Below are 17,341 nucleotides of genomic sequence, written 5' to 3' on the forward strand. Positions count from 1 at the left end.
TCAATAATGCATTAGAGAGAAACGAAATTCCTGGTACTTGGTTCAAAACACGTGAAACTTTATACTAATCTATTTTTTTTAAATATATTTTTAAATATATTTTATGCGTTGCGATATTTCATATAGGCGAGATGATATATAAGGTAACAGTATTCTATGTGACATATCTAAGTTTTGCGATTTGTAAAATTTTTGGCTGAGTCCAAAATTAAAAACTGATAGCTACTCTCTAAATTTTTTGGAGTGGAATTTTATCTAAAAGAGTGGAATTTCACTCTAAAAGTATGAAAATCCTGCCACTCTTTATCAAGACTGGCAGAATTTTCACACTTTTAGAGTGGGATTCCACTCCAAAGATTTTAGAGAGTAGATTCAAATTTAGAAACAAATAACAAAACATTGATTTCAAATATGGAACAATTTCAAATATCTATATGGGTGCAGTAGTTCTATCTTACAAAGCGTTTTTTTTCTTTGGTTATAAGCAGGACGTTGTGACGAAAATATAAATTAAATGCAGCGTTGTAAAGTATAAATATAGAGCTACAATAATACGAACTGCGAAAATTAATGACTATCACTTGATAGTCATAGGAAACAGTAACTTTCCCGTGAAATATAATGAAATAGATCATGAGAAACACAATCAGGAAAAACCTACTTTTGATCTCACTTCGTGTCAACTACGTTGACAGCCTGTACAACATACTAGTTATTTGTTCAATTTATCATGTAATTATTTAAAAAAAAAAAACAAGTAGATCATTTTAGGCCATGCAGGGAACCTTATATACTGGATAAATCGAAAAACTTATTTTACGCATTTGAGCGTATCTAATTATTTAGAGAGGACATAAAATTTCTACGGCTTTCGACTTGGAAATTTTTTCCATTTTTCATTCGGGCTTTGTCGGCCTGCGTTTCAAGACCGACAAAGTTGTCGGTGCGCAGTTTACAGAACTGGGACATGCACATAAAAGCTCACGTAGAAAATATAATTAGGCACTGAGACACGCTTAAACCAAAAAAAAGACATTATTTTCCCCTCTCATAAATTTCTGCATTTCTCTTCTGCATTTAGAACAAAGGAATTACGTAGGAGAAGACATTTCAGGAGTCTGTTTTTCACCCGCACTAGAAAGATCGTGGTCTCATATCGGCGAGACGGGACCGGCCATATATCGTACAACGAATACAGGATGCGTTCACAAAGGCCAAATTAAACGGTTCCGTCGGTATTCAACCCTTTCGACCTAGTACAGCCACGACCCTCTCTACGAACTGCGCGCGTACCAGTATTATCTGTCCATCGGCGTTCCTCCCTCTCGCCCTTTTTCGTTTCCCTCTCGAAACCACTCTTCCTCCGTGTATATCGACCTCGAATCAAGATGAATAAATATAGAGTGCCGCTCTCTATTAAATTACACATAGCTTTGCATTCGAGAGCAAAGATTTCTGAAGTACCGCATACACGGAGCAGGAAACTCTTATGCGGCTGTTATTCGAGGCACATAATTTTATTGCACCGATCTCCCTTTCACGACATTAAAAAAATTATATAAAGCTTATATTTTGCGGCAGTGAAAACCATGCGAAACTGTGGGACGAAGGTCCTCCAACGCGACGCTAAATTGATAAGCGTAAACACAATGTAAATCCCGACGCGAGAAGAACCAGGATTTGATTTGTCGCAGAGATAAATCTCGAGAGAAGCATACGCGGGCGGTAATACCGCACAAAGCGGCGTGCACGAGCGAGCGAAAGGGAAATCAGGGCGGAATAGAGCGATCCTGAGAAAGAAAAAAGGTTGAGATTAGACTAACCAGCGGAGCAAAGGTAAGAAGTTCCGGGTGCTACGTGTTCGTCGGCAATCTCCCCACACAGGAGCAAAGGTGTCCTCTTACCTGAGATCCGCTCGAGGTCTGATACCCTCCTCCGGACCTGCTCGTGTCCTCAGTTCCTAAGCTGCCATATCAGAAAAATCTACATTGAGGCCACGGCGAATGAATGAGAGGGGCGGCTTGGGCCTCGAGGGAGAGAGATCCTTTTGTCAAAAATTTCTCGACGAGAATCTCCGTCCCGGGGAGGCGGGCGGATACGCAAGCGGTGTCGTTGATGAGTATGAGTACCTACACATTTCGAAGTTCTACACCCACAATCGCCGCTGCATGGCTACCTGAATCCTCCCCCCGAGGACCTCCGGTTTCCTAAAGTCGCACGCGTACCTGCGGAAGGACCAGCTTTCTCACGGCAATTTTACGCCCCCGTGGTGTCGCCACCCTCTGCGCCTGTCATCTTGATGGGTGAACATGTATATATCATGTAAAATATATACTAACAGTCCGAAAAAGTAGTTGTTTGTCATCGTGAATTAATTCGCATCCTCTATATTATGTACAGCTTGATTTCATTTAAATTGCACAATTTCACAGTTCGCTTTAGCTTCAGATAATTTAGTTTCTAGAAATCGAAAGGAAGCCTCGCATATAGTGCAAATAAAGGTCGGTCAGACGTGCAAAGAAAGAAACAAAATAAAAAAAAAGTAGAGAGATATTCAATCGATAATGTGACAACACAAATTAAATAAAGACGGTCGTAGCTAGATCTTATATTTGTTCGTGTGATTTTATATATTTCTTCAAATTCAACAAACTGCGCGCCGAATTGTTTTTTCGGTCATAACCCAGCTCTAATTGAACAAGAATTAGTAATATCACATTTTTATTAAATTAAAATCAAATTTAATAATACTTGATGCTAACTAGCATCTAAATTAACCCTCCCCCCTCCCTGAAAAAACTGTAAAGAATTTACAGTAAAATAAAATAAAATGCGAATAAAAATATAGAAAAGGAGGGAGTATTACGGCTACACTCCTTATTATCTCCATTATTACGAGATAAATTCAAACATTTGCTTATAGAATTATATTCGAATTTCATCTATGATAAAAACGAATCCCTGAAAACAATTCTTTTCGACTACTGCATTCTTGATAAAAAGTTTTATTTTCTCATTTCTCATTTCAATTATAGGAGCTCAATTACGTGATTCTATGTTGCTCTCATCAAATGAACGAAAAATAACATCAAACATTAATGTTATTTTCTATGAGACTTTCACTGCTTTTCTAATCCTGCGAGCGGTATCCGTACCTGCACATACAGGCTGTCTGCCAGTTAATATTTGCAATATCTGCGTCTATCTTTTAGAAATGGAAGAATATTGTGAATGGAAGAATATTGTGAAAAATGATTTACACGTTAGTAATTATGATATTCGCCGTGACATTATCAACGTCAATGGCGAGGTATTACGTGTCTTATGGTATACGAATTATTTCATCGAATGCAAATTCACGGGAAGCGACGTACGCGATAGCAATTATTCATCGATGAAGAAGTAGTAATCAGAACCAGTAGTGTGTATAGTTCGTCTCTGATCGATTCACCGCTATCTCGCCTTTTCTTCGTCGCCTTCGCTGGTAGACATCATCGACGCGGATAAGAAGGGCTTCTCCTTTGCTGTGCCGTCGTCCACGACAGAGCAACGGAAGAAGTCGATGGACCAGAGGAAAGATGAGCGCAAAGGTCGCGGAAAGTGCATCGTCACGTGCCTCTATTAGAGATCCGAGGAAAGAGACTTTTTGCTCGCATTCCTCTTGCATAGCTACCACTCGACACACTCTCTTTCTCCTTCTTTCTTTCCTTTCCTAGTCATCGTCCTCTCGCTCTTCACCTGGCTTACTCTTTGCGCGCGTCTTCTCTCCTCTCTGCCAATACGTTATATAACATTTTTATGCAATTTGACCTGTCACTACTCTTGTTATATAGATTTGAGGGAGAAAAATTCTAAAAATTCCAACGAAATTTTGAAAAAAGAATCACATGAAATAATTTATGACTGAAATATAGATGCGGAATAACTGTGTTGGGTTGTTTCACTAGAATGCGTTACAAGTAGATATACTTAAAGAAAGTAAAAAAAAAAAAACTTTTAATCGTGTAAATAGGAAAGATTCGATTATTTAATGACACTGTTATAGCTTGCGTTTTATGAGAAATGACAATAATGGCTATTCTTTAATAGAATTCGATTTTTTTCGTCTTAGAAAGATGCGATAATTCATTTTTACTTAAAAATTCTTAAGCATCTAAAAAAAAAAAAAAAATTCAGAGAAACTTATAGAGAGATTCGCGAAATATTTTCGCCGTACATTTCTCCCCTTCATACTTTGCACTTTCCCCAATAATCGCGAAGAAATCCCCGTCTACTTGAATACTCGGATACAGAGCGAGAGGAAATATTTTTATTGGAACGATTGGGGCTGACATGCGAGGGTTCTTCGACTTCGCGCACCGGAATCGCATCATGGATCATGCTCTAGGATCCTGAACATCTTCTCACGGAGAACGAACTCGCGGAAGATCCGTCGAATATTCCGATCAGGGTTGTACTTGCGCAAATGTTATTTTTTTGTTACTGTATCCTTTTTATCGCTAAAATTACAATGACATGTAATGATATTTGGTTCTAGTTAATTTTCCTGCGTGTAAGGAAAGGACGAATCAGCAGTTAAAAATCTGTTAAGCGTATCTCTGCATAAAACATCCGAAAAAAATTATCGCACGTCTTAATTTAAGGAGATTCTTCAGTTAAAAAAATAAAATGGAATTACATGCTTTTTTATTCATATATATCTTTAATCCAAAAGTTTCTGGTGTTGTCATCTTCAAAATAATAAGTAAGAAAGAAAATTTAAGCAATACGATAATTTGTAATTTAAAAATGTTTTTCTTTATAATTTGACATCAATTAAAGAGACTTGCATAATTCATAAACATTTCATACCTTGTGCAAAATTGAAACTTTATTTCTTCAATTCCAAAATGTTTTTTTTTTAATTCTTTTCTTATAATTTTAAAAAATTTTCATATTTTGTTTGTGATTAAATTACTTAAAACTCCTCCCTATGAGACTCAATTATTTTAGAAAATTGTATTTTAAGTTAAAAAAAACTATACAATAAAAAAGTTTGAAAAATTCTGGAATGCATACCTATGTATTAATTATAATCTTATTTTCGAAATTTAATAAAGTTCTTATATTGAGTAAAAAGACTAGAGAATCTCCGTTATAAAATTTTCTTTAACTAAATTAAACAATCTTTTAATTCCTATCTCAATCCTCGTATAGATCCAAAACTATATTTACTAAAAATCATACTTATAAATTATAACTGTGATTATTAGTAGATTTATATATGATATACAGTTCAATGTATATACCCACATATGCATTGTCTATATCATAACGGTATAGCAATTATCAAACTCTACAAATAATGAACAAAATTTGCGAGCTCGTTTTCGTCCCTTCCTTTTTGCGGGCATTCTCGAAGAGCAAAAGAAACACGTAGGGTGTCGACAGGAGGGACGATACGCGGTCGCAAGCCGCGTCTGGAAAGGCGAGTGTAATTATGTGCGAGAGGAGATAGAGTAACGCGTCAGGCATTCCAGCAGCCAGCCACTGGAGTCAGAATCCACCCTCACCGGCTGGCCCGTGCTGGCTCGTGCTGGCCGGCTGAACTGAATAGCCAGCTAATGAACGCCGAAGCCTCCGGTCTGTCAGTCCGGTACATCGTAGCGCAGCTATGAGAACGATCCGTTGACCGAGAATGAAACCGACGCGATGCCCGCGCGGCGTTCGAATAAAAAGTTTTGCGAGCCGGCTCGTCTCTTGCGCGCATGTTGGAAGAAACGATAATGAGGCACGCCGTCATTGTGCATCGTTTGACCCGGATGCAAGATTGATGTCGCACCTGCGTGATCTTTTCCTCTGTCTTTGAATAATAAATAAAGGAGTAATTTAGAGGGAAAACTAGCAACAGAACATATAATTGATTTTAAAAATTGGTTTTATCTAGATTAATATCAAATTTAAAAAGTATTTTATACTTGTGATTATAAATATTATAATTGCGTGGTAAAATAATGATGGTTAGAAGCTCTATTTTTATGATTGTTATTGTTATCTTGTGTTTATAGTTCTATCAACAATGATGAAATTTTATTATAAATTATAATAATTTTAAATATTAATATCGTAAAATATCAAAATATGGATGCTAAAATAAAACAAACTGTGTAAATTCTTTGAAATGAAATCCTACTCTAAAGAGTGAGATTCACTCCAAAGAATTTATAAAGAGTATTAATATATAGTAAATACAATTATAGTGAATGTAACTATTTTTTAAACACTCGCTCATTGTTTACGTAATAATTATTAATTTGTATGGTTAAAACAACTATAAGTATATAGTTGGCATCGAAAATGACTATAAATTATAGTAAAATTGCATCTATTTTTCTTTCAATGCGTTTTGATATTTCCATGTTATCTCGTTTAAGAGATGGCGTTCACGAAAAAATTAAATTCCTTTATGTAAATGATGTAAATGATTACTTTTGCGAATCGAAAGTAAGAGCGATGGCTTTCGGGTTAAGAAACACGATGCGCTCGAAGAGGTCCTTGTCGGAGAGCGGTTCCGCCAAAACGGAACGCCAAACGGGCCGCTCGCGTATCGCTAGCTACAATTTCAATTTTGCTATCTCCCCCTGTTAGTTTCTCTCGAGCCGAAAGGAGGAAGGGAATGATAGTCGGCAGATAGAAGCGGGGAAAGAGAAAGGCAGGAAGAGGTGAGCGAGAGAGAGAGAGAGAGAGAGAGAGCGCGCAAGATTCGACGTTAGATACGCGAGAGAGTTAGGCCGGTCACCACGCCACCCGCGTCCCGTCTCGTTCTCGCCTGTCACTCAAATCCTCCCTCCTGCGTCAACCGCTCTCTTCCCCCCTCGATTCCTTCCATCCCGTCGACGACGTCAACCCCCTTCGGCTACCCTCTCCCGCACGTTTCTAAGCAAGAGCCACCCCCGCGGACTCGGTAATTGAATTTCACGAGTTGGTTACCCAAACCCTCGGGATCTCGTGCCACCTCCCCCCTCCCCCCTCCCCAGCGTCGTCGCTGTTGCCGCCACCGCCTCGCCATCACCGCCGGGGAGAAACAGGGGGTGCGCGACACGTCGCCGTCGACGTCTTCGCTTCCGCGGTACGACGGGGGTCCGCCAGCCCACTCGATGCCCGCTTAACGTCGTGTGGCAACATCGATTATCGCGCCGCGAGGATTGGCTCGTGGTAGGCCTCCTGCCTGCTCTGTATCTGACGTCGAGGATTGCTGATTTCCCCGCTCGGCGCATTTCCCATTAATTTTCGGCGAGGGTCGTGGACCGATTTTGACGATTTAATCCTTTGCTACATAAGCAACCAACTATTTACATGTAAATATCGTATCGGATCTATAAGTTGGAATTTCAGTCGACCTCTGGCGACGAAATCTTATAGCAACAATAATATATCAAATTCTCACATGTACACATTAAATCACGATAATTTTTTATATAAATGAGCAATAAGTCACGAAACAAGTTTCTCCTTACTAAACCTTCATCAGCCGCTAAATTTATATAAAATTCATTATAAACATCGATCGACAAAAACCTTATTCTAAACCTAGTCATGCAATAAAATTGCGTGCAAAACTAAATTCACATTCACGTATTGCTGTGATCAATGGCGGTGACGTGAATATGAATTTAGTTTTTATTTTTGAACGCAAGTTTATTGTATGACTGCATTTAGAATAAAGTTTTCGTAAATTGGTGTTCATAAAAAATTTTATATAAATTTAGCAGCCGATGAAGATCTATTAAACAGAAACTTGTTCTGCGACTTAATGTACACATGAAAAATTTAATATGTTATCGTTATTTTAACGTTTGATAATATTTGCTCCTTGGCAGTTATTAGATTTCATGGTCTTTAAAAATAACGAGTGAGTTTTAATATCGTGTCTTTTAAAATTACTTTTAAAATTCCAATGTTATTCAAGTTCAAATTTGACGCTTTAATACTTGCGCATTTAATGCTTGCGTTAAATATCGATATCGACACGTGTGCACGTATTGTGCCTTGCCGGACTTCCAATATTCTATTCGATACCAGTGATCACGAAGATGTAATCTCTGCCACAGCGACAATCTCGGGCAATCGCGTTAGCAGAACAGCAACGTCGAACGTTCGAAGAGTCGAGGAGAACTACGATTTCCCTTTCCCTCCCCCAAAACGGCACGCCTCCTCCCTTCTCGTCATATTTAATAACCCACGCGCACACATGCCCGCACCAAGGTCCACGTACGGGCATTAAACTCCGGCGAGTGCGGAGGTTCGTTACGTACAATGCACCGCTGATTGACCAACCAGATCCGCCCTGAAGTGACGTACCGCTGGGCCCGTCGTCGCGATATCGAGTCACCCACCGCTGCTCCAATTGTCGACACCCGGTATCTTTCTCTGCCCTTCTAACGTCGATTCCTTCACTCTCGTCAATTTGTCGGACGATAATCTATCGTTTGGACGTCGCGCCGGCATTTTGATTCAGGACATTCGTACCATTGTTTCGACCTTAACGCTCATGTGCCAATAAGCGCGCGTGAGTAACAACAATATTAATTCCAAATTACGTCGCGTGAAAGTCGAAACCAATTTTGTTATGAGATTTAGGAAAAATTTGCTCATTCACGGTCATTAATGGTAAGATTATAATTCTTCGTATAGATGTATAGGTGTTCGAAGCATGGGATATAAAAATACAGGTCGAGATGATGAATAAGCTACAAAAATTTATCACTTCCGTGGCATTCTATATCACAATGGCTAAGCAAACGATTATTGCTACCCTGTAAATTTCGTCGCCCGTTTTAGTCGTCCAATTCATCGGCTCGTGTGGCTCTCATCGAATTCGCGAGAACGAACGCGTTGTATGTATAAAGGAAGAGTACCATGGGGCGATAGGGGTACGAGAGGGAAAGCTAGCAACCATAAATAACGGTACACGTCATGCAGCCATAATTCGTCTTCGACCGGTCGACACCTCGAGAGCCTCCGGCCTTTCCCCTTTTAAAATTATTATCGTTCGAAGAGAGCGGAAAGGAGAGACCGCTTGCGAGTGGAAAATACCAAAACCAGCGAATCGACGAGAAAAATAGTGAGAGTTAGAAAATCGGCTTACAAGGATGAATTCATAAGACCCCTATTAAGCTAGCCTCGTCCTCCCATCAGCCCACAATTAATTGTAAAATATTTAAATATTTGCTAATTAGGTGCTAAAGTCCGAGATTAGATGCTCGAACCGTTTGGCAGAAAATTAAAAAAAAAAATGGATAGGGAGGCTGGCTTAACATTAAGTTAGCCCTTCCTTCAACAAAAAAATATAAATATTTATTATGTAAATAAATAAATAAATATAGAACAATCAAGTGATAATTAGGTGCTTCAAGAAATAATGAAAGTAAATTGAAAATATATTGAACTTAAACATCGATTGCGCGGTTGACTGACAAGAGAGAAGTCATCTTTAAAATCAAATATTAGCCAAAGGGAACGAGCACCTAATTCGAAGATTTGATATCTTTAAACTATATCTACGCGTTTCTTATTTATTTCATATATTTTTCACTAAAGGGTGCTTTCATTAAATAAAAATGTGAGAGATTAATGAGGTATAATTTAGGCGACCGGTAAACGCATTCAGGAACTTTCCTTTAATATAATCTTAAAAATTAGAGAAAATTCAAAGTTTTATTTACAAAATTTTCAATCGTCTCTGGGAAGAGAGTAGGCAGAAAGAAAAAAAAAAGAAAAAAACAGAGAGAATGCCGACAACGGGGCGAATACAAACAGCTTCCCCTTCGATATTCGCGCCCGTGAAAAATCAGTCCGGTTCATTAAATTCCGAGAGAATGTCGGAACGCGCGCACGCCGACGAATTCGCCCGCGCGGAGTCTGTGGCATCCATCCATCGTGTTCCTCGGCACCCGATAAATATTTATGAACACGGAAGAGCCACGCGGTCGAGGCTAGATGCTGAATCGGCATTTCCGTTCGCGTCCGTCGCGTTTGATACGAGAGGTTGGCTATGGTCGATATTATTTCAAAGCTGTAATAACGTTTGAAAATCCTTCATTTCAGTTTGCTCCCGAATATATTGTTTCCCCCCTTCTTCGAGTGTCATAACGTTGGACTGCACTAGGAAAAAGGTTTCATTGTAACAACAAATAATTTGGTTAGAATGTATCGAACAGAACTATGTGTAACATATTTTTTTTATGTACATATATTTCGCAGAAGCAATTAACTTTTTTTTATGTAAAAGGAAATGTTTGACTGCTGTTAAAAAATATTTTTAAAAGCACTAAATTTTTTTGCCAATGTAATATTTCATCAAAACATCCCTTTTTAGATATAATGTATAATTCTTAAATCAATATGTGACTACATTGGTTCGAGAAGTTTATTCTAACGAGCATGCAATTCGCGCAAGATTAAACTTGAACACTCTTAAGAGATGCAATTTTTTTCCAACGATAATCGATAGCGCCACGGAGACGGCATCTCCCTCGGAAGAACGATTTTATCACGCGATTTTGCCACGGTCGAAAGTCGTTAGGCAGATGGCGATAAATCGGAGCTCACTGGTCCCCAAACCTCCTCCAGCCTCCCGCGAGTCTTTGCAAACAAATGTGCCGGCGTCGTACATTTAGACGTCTTTGTGACATTATCGGCGCACAGCTTCCATCCCTCGTAACTTCCCGGCTACGCTCTCCCGCGCTTCTCGCTCGCATCCACCCTTACTCGAGATGTAATATCGGACGATCTTAAATTCGCGGCGCAAACTACGTTTACACATGTGTAAATGCAGCTTATTATTATTGATAGCAAGTATATGTATACAGCAAGTATACAGATAAATTAATATGACATGGATTCAAGACCGTGATTTGTATAAAACAAATTAAATGGGAGATGGATCAAGATTCTAACAAGATCTTGAAATAATATTTCGCATGTGATTTTCACATACAAATTTTTCCAATTAATTCAAACTGATTACTTTCGACTTTAAACACAGCTCTGGTGTGTGAAGTGAGAACTAGAACAATATTATTACATAATTAAAATAAAAATCAATTTTCTCAAATCCTCCTTCCCCCCTACCCAAAGAAAATGGAAATCGGGTGCGAAAAATATTACTTCAGCCAGGGTGACCTCAAAAATGCTAGTTAGCATCAGTCAGTATCATTAAAAATTAATTTTCAATTTAAATACGTGATAGTATTGTTTTAGTTCATCTCAAGAGCTATGACCGTCTTGACCCGTCTTCTATTTAATTTGTCAGATAAATTAATATTTGCTGTTGTAAAGTATCTGTTTAGTGATAAAATCGTTATGCAGGTTTTATATAATCCCTAGCTTCTCGTAGAGCTTCGTTTATTACGCGCCTATCGAATATTAAAGTGCAATATTTTCTCTCTGCAGCCTAGCCGAGCATCGCGAGGCTTTTCGTTTACGAGAGGAGGTAGTATCGCAGCCGAGGAACGTGCATAAATTTGGCTCATAGCTCGACCGATGGTGCTCGAGAGCGCTGAAGTGGGCCTCTTGGTAACGGCGAGCACTTATTCGCCCGCTCGCTCGCCAATCCAAATGAATTGGATAATTTGATCAGCTCGTTGCTGGCCCTTTGTTGCCTGGGAACTTTGAATGGTCCGGTCGGCCATCGGCCGTCTTTTTCTACCTTTCCGCTCGCCCCTTTTCTCTCTTTCTTCCCGTCTGACCCCCTCTTCCCGCCGCCGCCACTCTCCTTACTCACGCGTATCTCCTTCAATTCTTCTATTCTACCTCTCCTTGATACGTTCACGTCGTTCGTCTCGTCGCTGCTGATATCAGACCCGGCAAAGATCACAGCAGATAAAGAGTCAGATAAAAAGAAATCACACGTTTGTTTAAAATCGTTCGGCAAGAGATACACTCGCTCGATCGTCAAGACCAGCAAAGGAAAAAAAACAAAAAAAAAAACAAAGTCATCAACCTTTATTCCAAAAAATAATTGAGTTTAAATATTGCAATTTATGGAACCAGTAATGAAGTAATAATTATGATTAACATGAGAGTTTAATTATCGTTATAGTGATTCGTGTTTCTTATTCTGTTACAAAGCTCACAATCAGATTACTTCTTTATCGCAGCCTCATCGTGATAATACTGGGCTGCGCTTCCATTTTGAGGCGCATTCGAACGAATCCAAGAGATCTCAAGAAGGCCGACCTATTTCACGGGGAAGAAGTATACCCGAGAGTCTCTTGAACTACATTCACGATATGAAGTCACGAGAAATGATTTTCCTGGCCTGTCCTGCCGCGTCCTCTCCTAGCAGTTTTTCACCCCCGGTCGAAATATTAATCGAAAAAACGCAGTATGCGTTTCTTCCGTGCTTGTTCCAGCGCCCTCGACGCTTTCGCCCTTACAACTCCCCAAAAACGTACTCCAGAGAGATAAGGCCGTGATTAAATCCTCAGTTTCTTGCGCGACAAATGCGAGAGAAATTTATTAAAATAGTGTGCACGTTCACCCATAAAAAGATCTCTGGATTCAATTATTGCTGTCAGTATCTTCTATGTATCATAAAATAAGAGATTAATATATTGACAATTATAATTCTTATTGAAAAAGAAATATTTTGTTTTTAAATGAAAAATTCTTAAATCTAAAAAAATTAATAAAATTGGTCAGAAAGAAAAAAAGTCCTCTGCTTATAAAATTCTCTTATAAAGAAAGATTGGAGCAGATTCTCTACGCACGGATTCGCCTGCAATTCTTATAGAGATCTTACATAATCAGTGAATCACATTGAATCAATAATACTGACAATATCCATCAATATTTTTATTGAAATTATTTCCACGATTATGTCATCTATGACTGTAAAATATACTGATAAAAATACGCGTCCCCTTCAAACAATCAATATTATTGTCAATATCCGATAATGATGCTCGTAAAAAATACTGGTCACTGTCAATATTCCATATCAATTCATCAATATTTAATCACACACGATGAATAATAAATAATATTATCTGTATTTGTTCTAGTACTGACAGTATTGACTTTGTAAAGTTCTTATTGCACGCATTATTACAATGAGTCCCCGTTGCAACACAAAATCTCTTTATGATATTAATTTATCATATTTACATTATCAAATATCTCGAGATATTCATGCGTATACATATATATGTATCATGTAGAATCAAGTAGATCTAATCAATTAATAAAAACATTAATGATTTGTATATTAATTGAATCGCACAATCGTGGAACGCTTGAAAATGAGAATTCGGGAAGATCAACTGCAACAGATAGAAGATCGTTGCACTTTGAGAAGGATGCGGATATGTTTCGCGAAGATCATTCGTTAGAGGACTTCGTACCATCAAATCGCAGACTTTCGCACGTATCCACGCGAGTCTATAGGACAGAACCTGCGAAGATGCAGGCTTATATATCGCCGTTCTGGCGTAGCTCGCGGCCATACTGCCTCCGTTTGACGCCCAGAGGAGTAGAGATCCGCGACGCGCGAGGAGGAGGAGCAGGGAGAAATGATTAATTACGAGGGAGTGACGCGCAAAGGAGCGGAGTGGGACCAAACGAAAAGCGACGATGGAATGACGAGTCGGTGCGTTCCAAGGGGTCACGGATGAGCGTATATCTCGTGAGTTGTAGAAACTCGGCCAGTTAGAGAGTTTCGCGGGCTTTATCGTCGATTCTGTAGTTCAATTTCGACATAATTTGAATTTATCAGATACTCGACGTAAGAGAGCGTGCAATATCAATGCGCGGAAGCGCTATTGTTGCGTCAGTGTATTAAGGAGTAAACTGTTAATTGTATTAATCAAGATTTAAATCGCATCGCGTAAACGGGACAGCTTCATCGAACTCTCTGCTTTTAACATTTGTTACAAAGGCATTGGTGCGCTAAAGGCCTATTTAATTAAAAAAAAAGAAAGAAAAAGAAACGAATCCATTTTCGGCCGCGGAATCGATGCCATTTTCCGTCCAAAGCTGCGCGTAGGATCAAAGCGCTTCCGTGGATCGTCAAATCCGTGGGTAGAATGGAAAGCAGGAATCGCGAATGCCGGCAAAAGGACAGATTCGTCTAACGAGCGGGGAAAGAGGGGAAGTGTTTTTGAACACGGTCAAACATATTACGCCGGCCGGTTGTCCGATAATGTGTTTCTGATTGCCGGCCACGTCTATACCCGCGGAATCCCAACGAAAATCCAGAGGATATTATGTCCGTTCTTTGTATGAAATATTCATCCGAATTATGAGGTTTTTATATCCCTATGTATACATCGACTTTTCATGCTAATTCTTGTATTGATTTTGCATATCCCTTGTACTAACATAGATAAAGTGTTTCAATTTTTTTTTTGTCCACCGCGAAAGAATTAAAAAGGATATTGAAATGGAATAAAATTCAATCATTAAATGATGCAAAGTAGCTGCTCGATAAATACAGCAAAGTACAATCGTTTCTCCTATTATACTCGACCAACGCAAAATGAGAGGGAGTAATGAAAAAACATCGCCAAAGGTAGAACGAGAGACATCCGCGAAGTTACGTTCGTTCGACCTTGTATCGGATTGATTGGTGTCAGAACGAACTCCGTATTGAATCTCGCACGGAAAACCGATATGCGCGCAACGGCGAATACATGTGCACGCATAGAGACGGCAACACAGGCGAAGGTATCACAGTGAGCCAGAAGGAAGATCAGGATCGGGAGACGGCAGGATGGATGGCTGGAAGCGTATCAAATTATCGATTATTAATAACGCCGCCTGATCCCTCCCCGCGTTCGTCGTTTTACGCAGGAACAGTCGCCCACACCCATGCCTCGCAAGGTCGGAGTTCCTCACCTCGGCTCGCAATGACTCGATTAATAACGCCTCGTCGACGATAGCGCTTAATACGTATCCGGTCTAGAGCGGTCCCTATATATAGAGAGCTACGTAGCCGTCATTTAACGACGACGTCGTCGCTGCAACGAGTCACGTAAGCTCGCTTTGATTTCGCCGACACAACTTCGCACTTTTGAAAACGCCGGAATACAACAGTAGAGCCTCGTAATATAAATCTCTGATTGCGTTTAAATCAACACATCTCCTTCTTACACGTACTTTGTTATAATAAATTACTGTTATATTATTCAAAATAACATGTCTTACTGTAACAGAAACTCTTCTTTCAACTAATAATATATGTTATTTGTAAAGGCACCGCCGGAAATATTCATCGAATTTTTTGATACTAAATTTTTAGTGATTCTTGGGGCTAAATAAAAGTTTACGTGTCGCTACGTTTATCAACATGCGGCTTTGTTTTCGAGTTATGAATTTTTGAAAATCCGAAAAATTGGACGATCGCGCTGTTTTCCATTACAATTCTTGTTTATATTGTAGGGATTTCATTGATTTCATTAATTGAAAAACACTAAATTTACTGTAATATTTAACTAAAATATCGGCACAGCAATCACAGCAAAATACAGCGATATTCGCTGCGAGAAATATCGCTACTACGTGCATTAATTGTTATTGCAAAAATTCGAATATTATGACATCGATATTCAAATTGTTTGAAAGAAGTAATAAACATAACATGTTAAAGAAAAAAGAAAAATTGCCCAACTTCGAATGCGAATTCGATTTGCCACAGTGATTATTCAATTTTTCGGATTTCAAAAATTCGTAACTGAAAAACAAAATCGCATATTGATAAACGTCACGTAAATTTTTCTTTCGCCTCAAGAATCACTAAAAAAAAATTTGGCATCGTAAAGCTCGATGAACATTTCTGGGGTTCTCCTTGTTAAGATTTATTCTTTCAAGCTGAAGGGCATAATATTTCGCCAATCGAGGATTTAAAGTTCAAATGAATTTTTAGTTTTAAATTATTCTGCCTGAAATTCGAGTACGAAAAAAAAAGTGAAAAACGTTTTGGGTCAGACGGTTAAGTGAAATCGTATTCTGAAATATTAGAAGACTGTGTATCAGAATTTTTTCAGATTTTTTAAAGCTCAAAAACTCTTTCAAAAACATAATCCGGCACCAGTGACCCGATTTCACTAAGAAAGCAGCGCAAAAAACGTTGGACCACGTAGGCTAATATGAAATTTTTCTTAAATCTACCTCTTCTTGAATAAGATTTTTCTCTTTTTTACTAGTAAGTTCGTTCCGCGATAAGGATATTCTATTTTTAATTTTTGAATTTTTCCTTTATCGCCATAGGGTCGATAAGAAAAATTACGGCCTCTAATGTATCTGATTACCTCGCAACCAAAAGAAAACAAAGCCCGAGGAAAAAGAATTTATGCAAATGAATACTTAAAAAAGCTATTCTACTCACGTATCTTTAAGCATTTCGTTCTAAAAATAATTCTTGGAGTTTCACTTACCCATATATTTCCTCCTTTGGACGAGCAAATACCGGGATACCTGCAAACAGAAAAATAAGTTATCAGTGTCGATCCTTCCTGTTCTTAATGCACACGTTCTTTAAAACGGTGAAAAAAAAACGAGTCATAGATATCGATTAAGCGTCGTCACGACGACGCCTTTCGTTCAGGATTATGACATCGTTGGTGCCCTATTCGCGGAAGCGAAACGAGCGGGTCCCCTCTCTCCCTCCTCGCCCTTCTTACGTAATCCGTCTGTTAAAATATCAATCTCAACGTTTCGCTCTTTGCACAAGGTTCCGCGCGGGGATAAGGAGAGGGTCAGACCGCCTGTTCCCGATCTGCACAGCCGGGCTTTCCTCTTCTCTTCGTCTGGACGAGGTCATCAAAGATGCAGCAGCAATCAGCGGAGCTAGTCGAGCGAACGAGCTCGAGCGGAAGACCGGCCGGTACCCGAGGGATGCACGCGGATTTTCTTTGAGCGTTTAAATTGATCCCCCCTTCTGAAAAAATTGCCCATCAGTGAACAGCCCTTTCGAGAAGAGAGCGGAGGTGTCGACTAACTGCAACAGTCCCGAGCGCGTGCACACGGTGTCAAATTGAATTTGAAAAATCGGCTTATCGAAGGACTACGGTTCCGATCTTTTTATAGTTCGTAAATGAATGGTATACCTTTTTATGACATCACACAAAAACAATGAATTCTTGAAGAAATGCACAAATGCTTTAATCTAAAAATATTTTATGCTTAGAATAGCACCAACAATAAATAAATAATCTTCGATTAAGAATAAATTATTCTTAAAACAAAGTGAAGAGATATTCTTAAATTAAAACAAATTTTACTTTATTTGAAGAATAGAATTGCGCCCGTTTAACATTAAATATGCTTGCATTACGATTATTTTTTTTTCAATGCGAGCGAA

At 38.9% G+C, this 17,341-nt stretch overlaps 1 protein-coding gene across 2 annotated transcripts in view; it reads right to left on the reverse strand.

Moving 5' to 3' along the window:
• LOC105197035 (transcription factor Sox-3) overlaps positions 1–17,341 on the reverse strand; it is a 413,519-nt gene that overhangs the window by 181,749 nt on the left and 214,429 nt on the right. For both annotated transcript variants that reach the window (XR_005575582.1, XR_005575583.1), the window contains one exon: positions 16,416–16,455. The gene's annotated coding sequence lies outside the window, so the exon portion shown is untranslated. The remainder of the gene's footprint in view (positions 1–16,415; positions 16,456–17,341) is intronic.

Source organism: Solenopsis invicta, chromosome 9, assembly GCF_016802725.1.
Source record: "Solenopsis invicta isolate M01_SB chromosome 9, UNIL_Sinv_3.0, whole genome shotgun sequence".
Classification (NCBI taxonomy): Eukaryota; Metazoa; Arthropoda; class Insecta; order Hymenoptera; family Formicidae; genus Solenopsis; species Solenopsis invicta.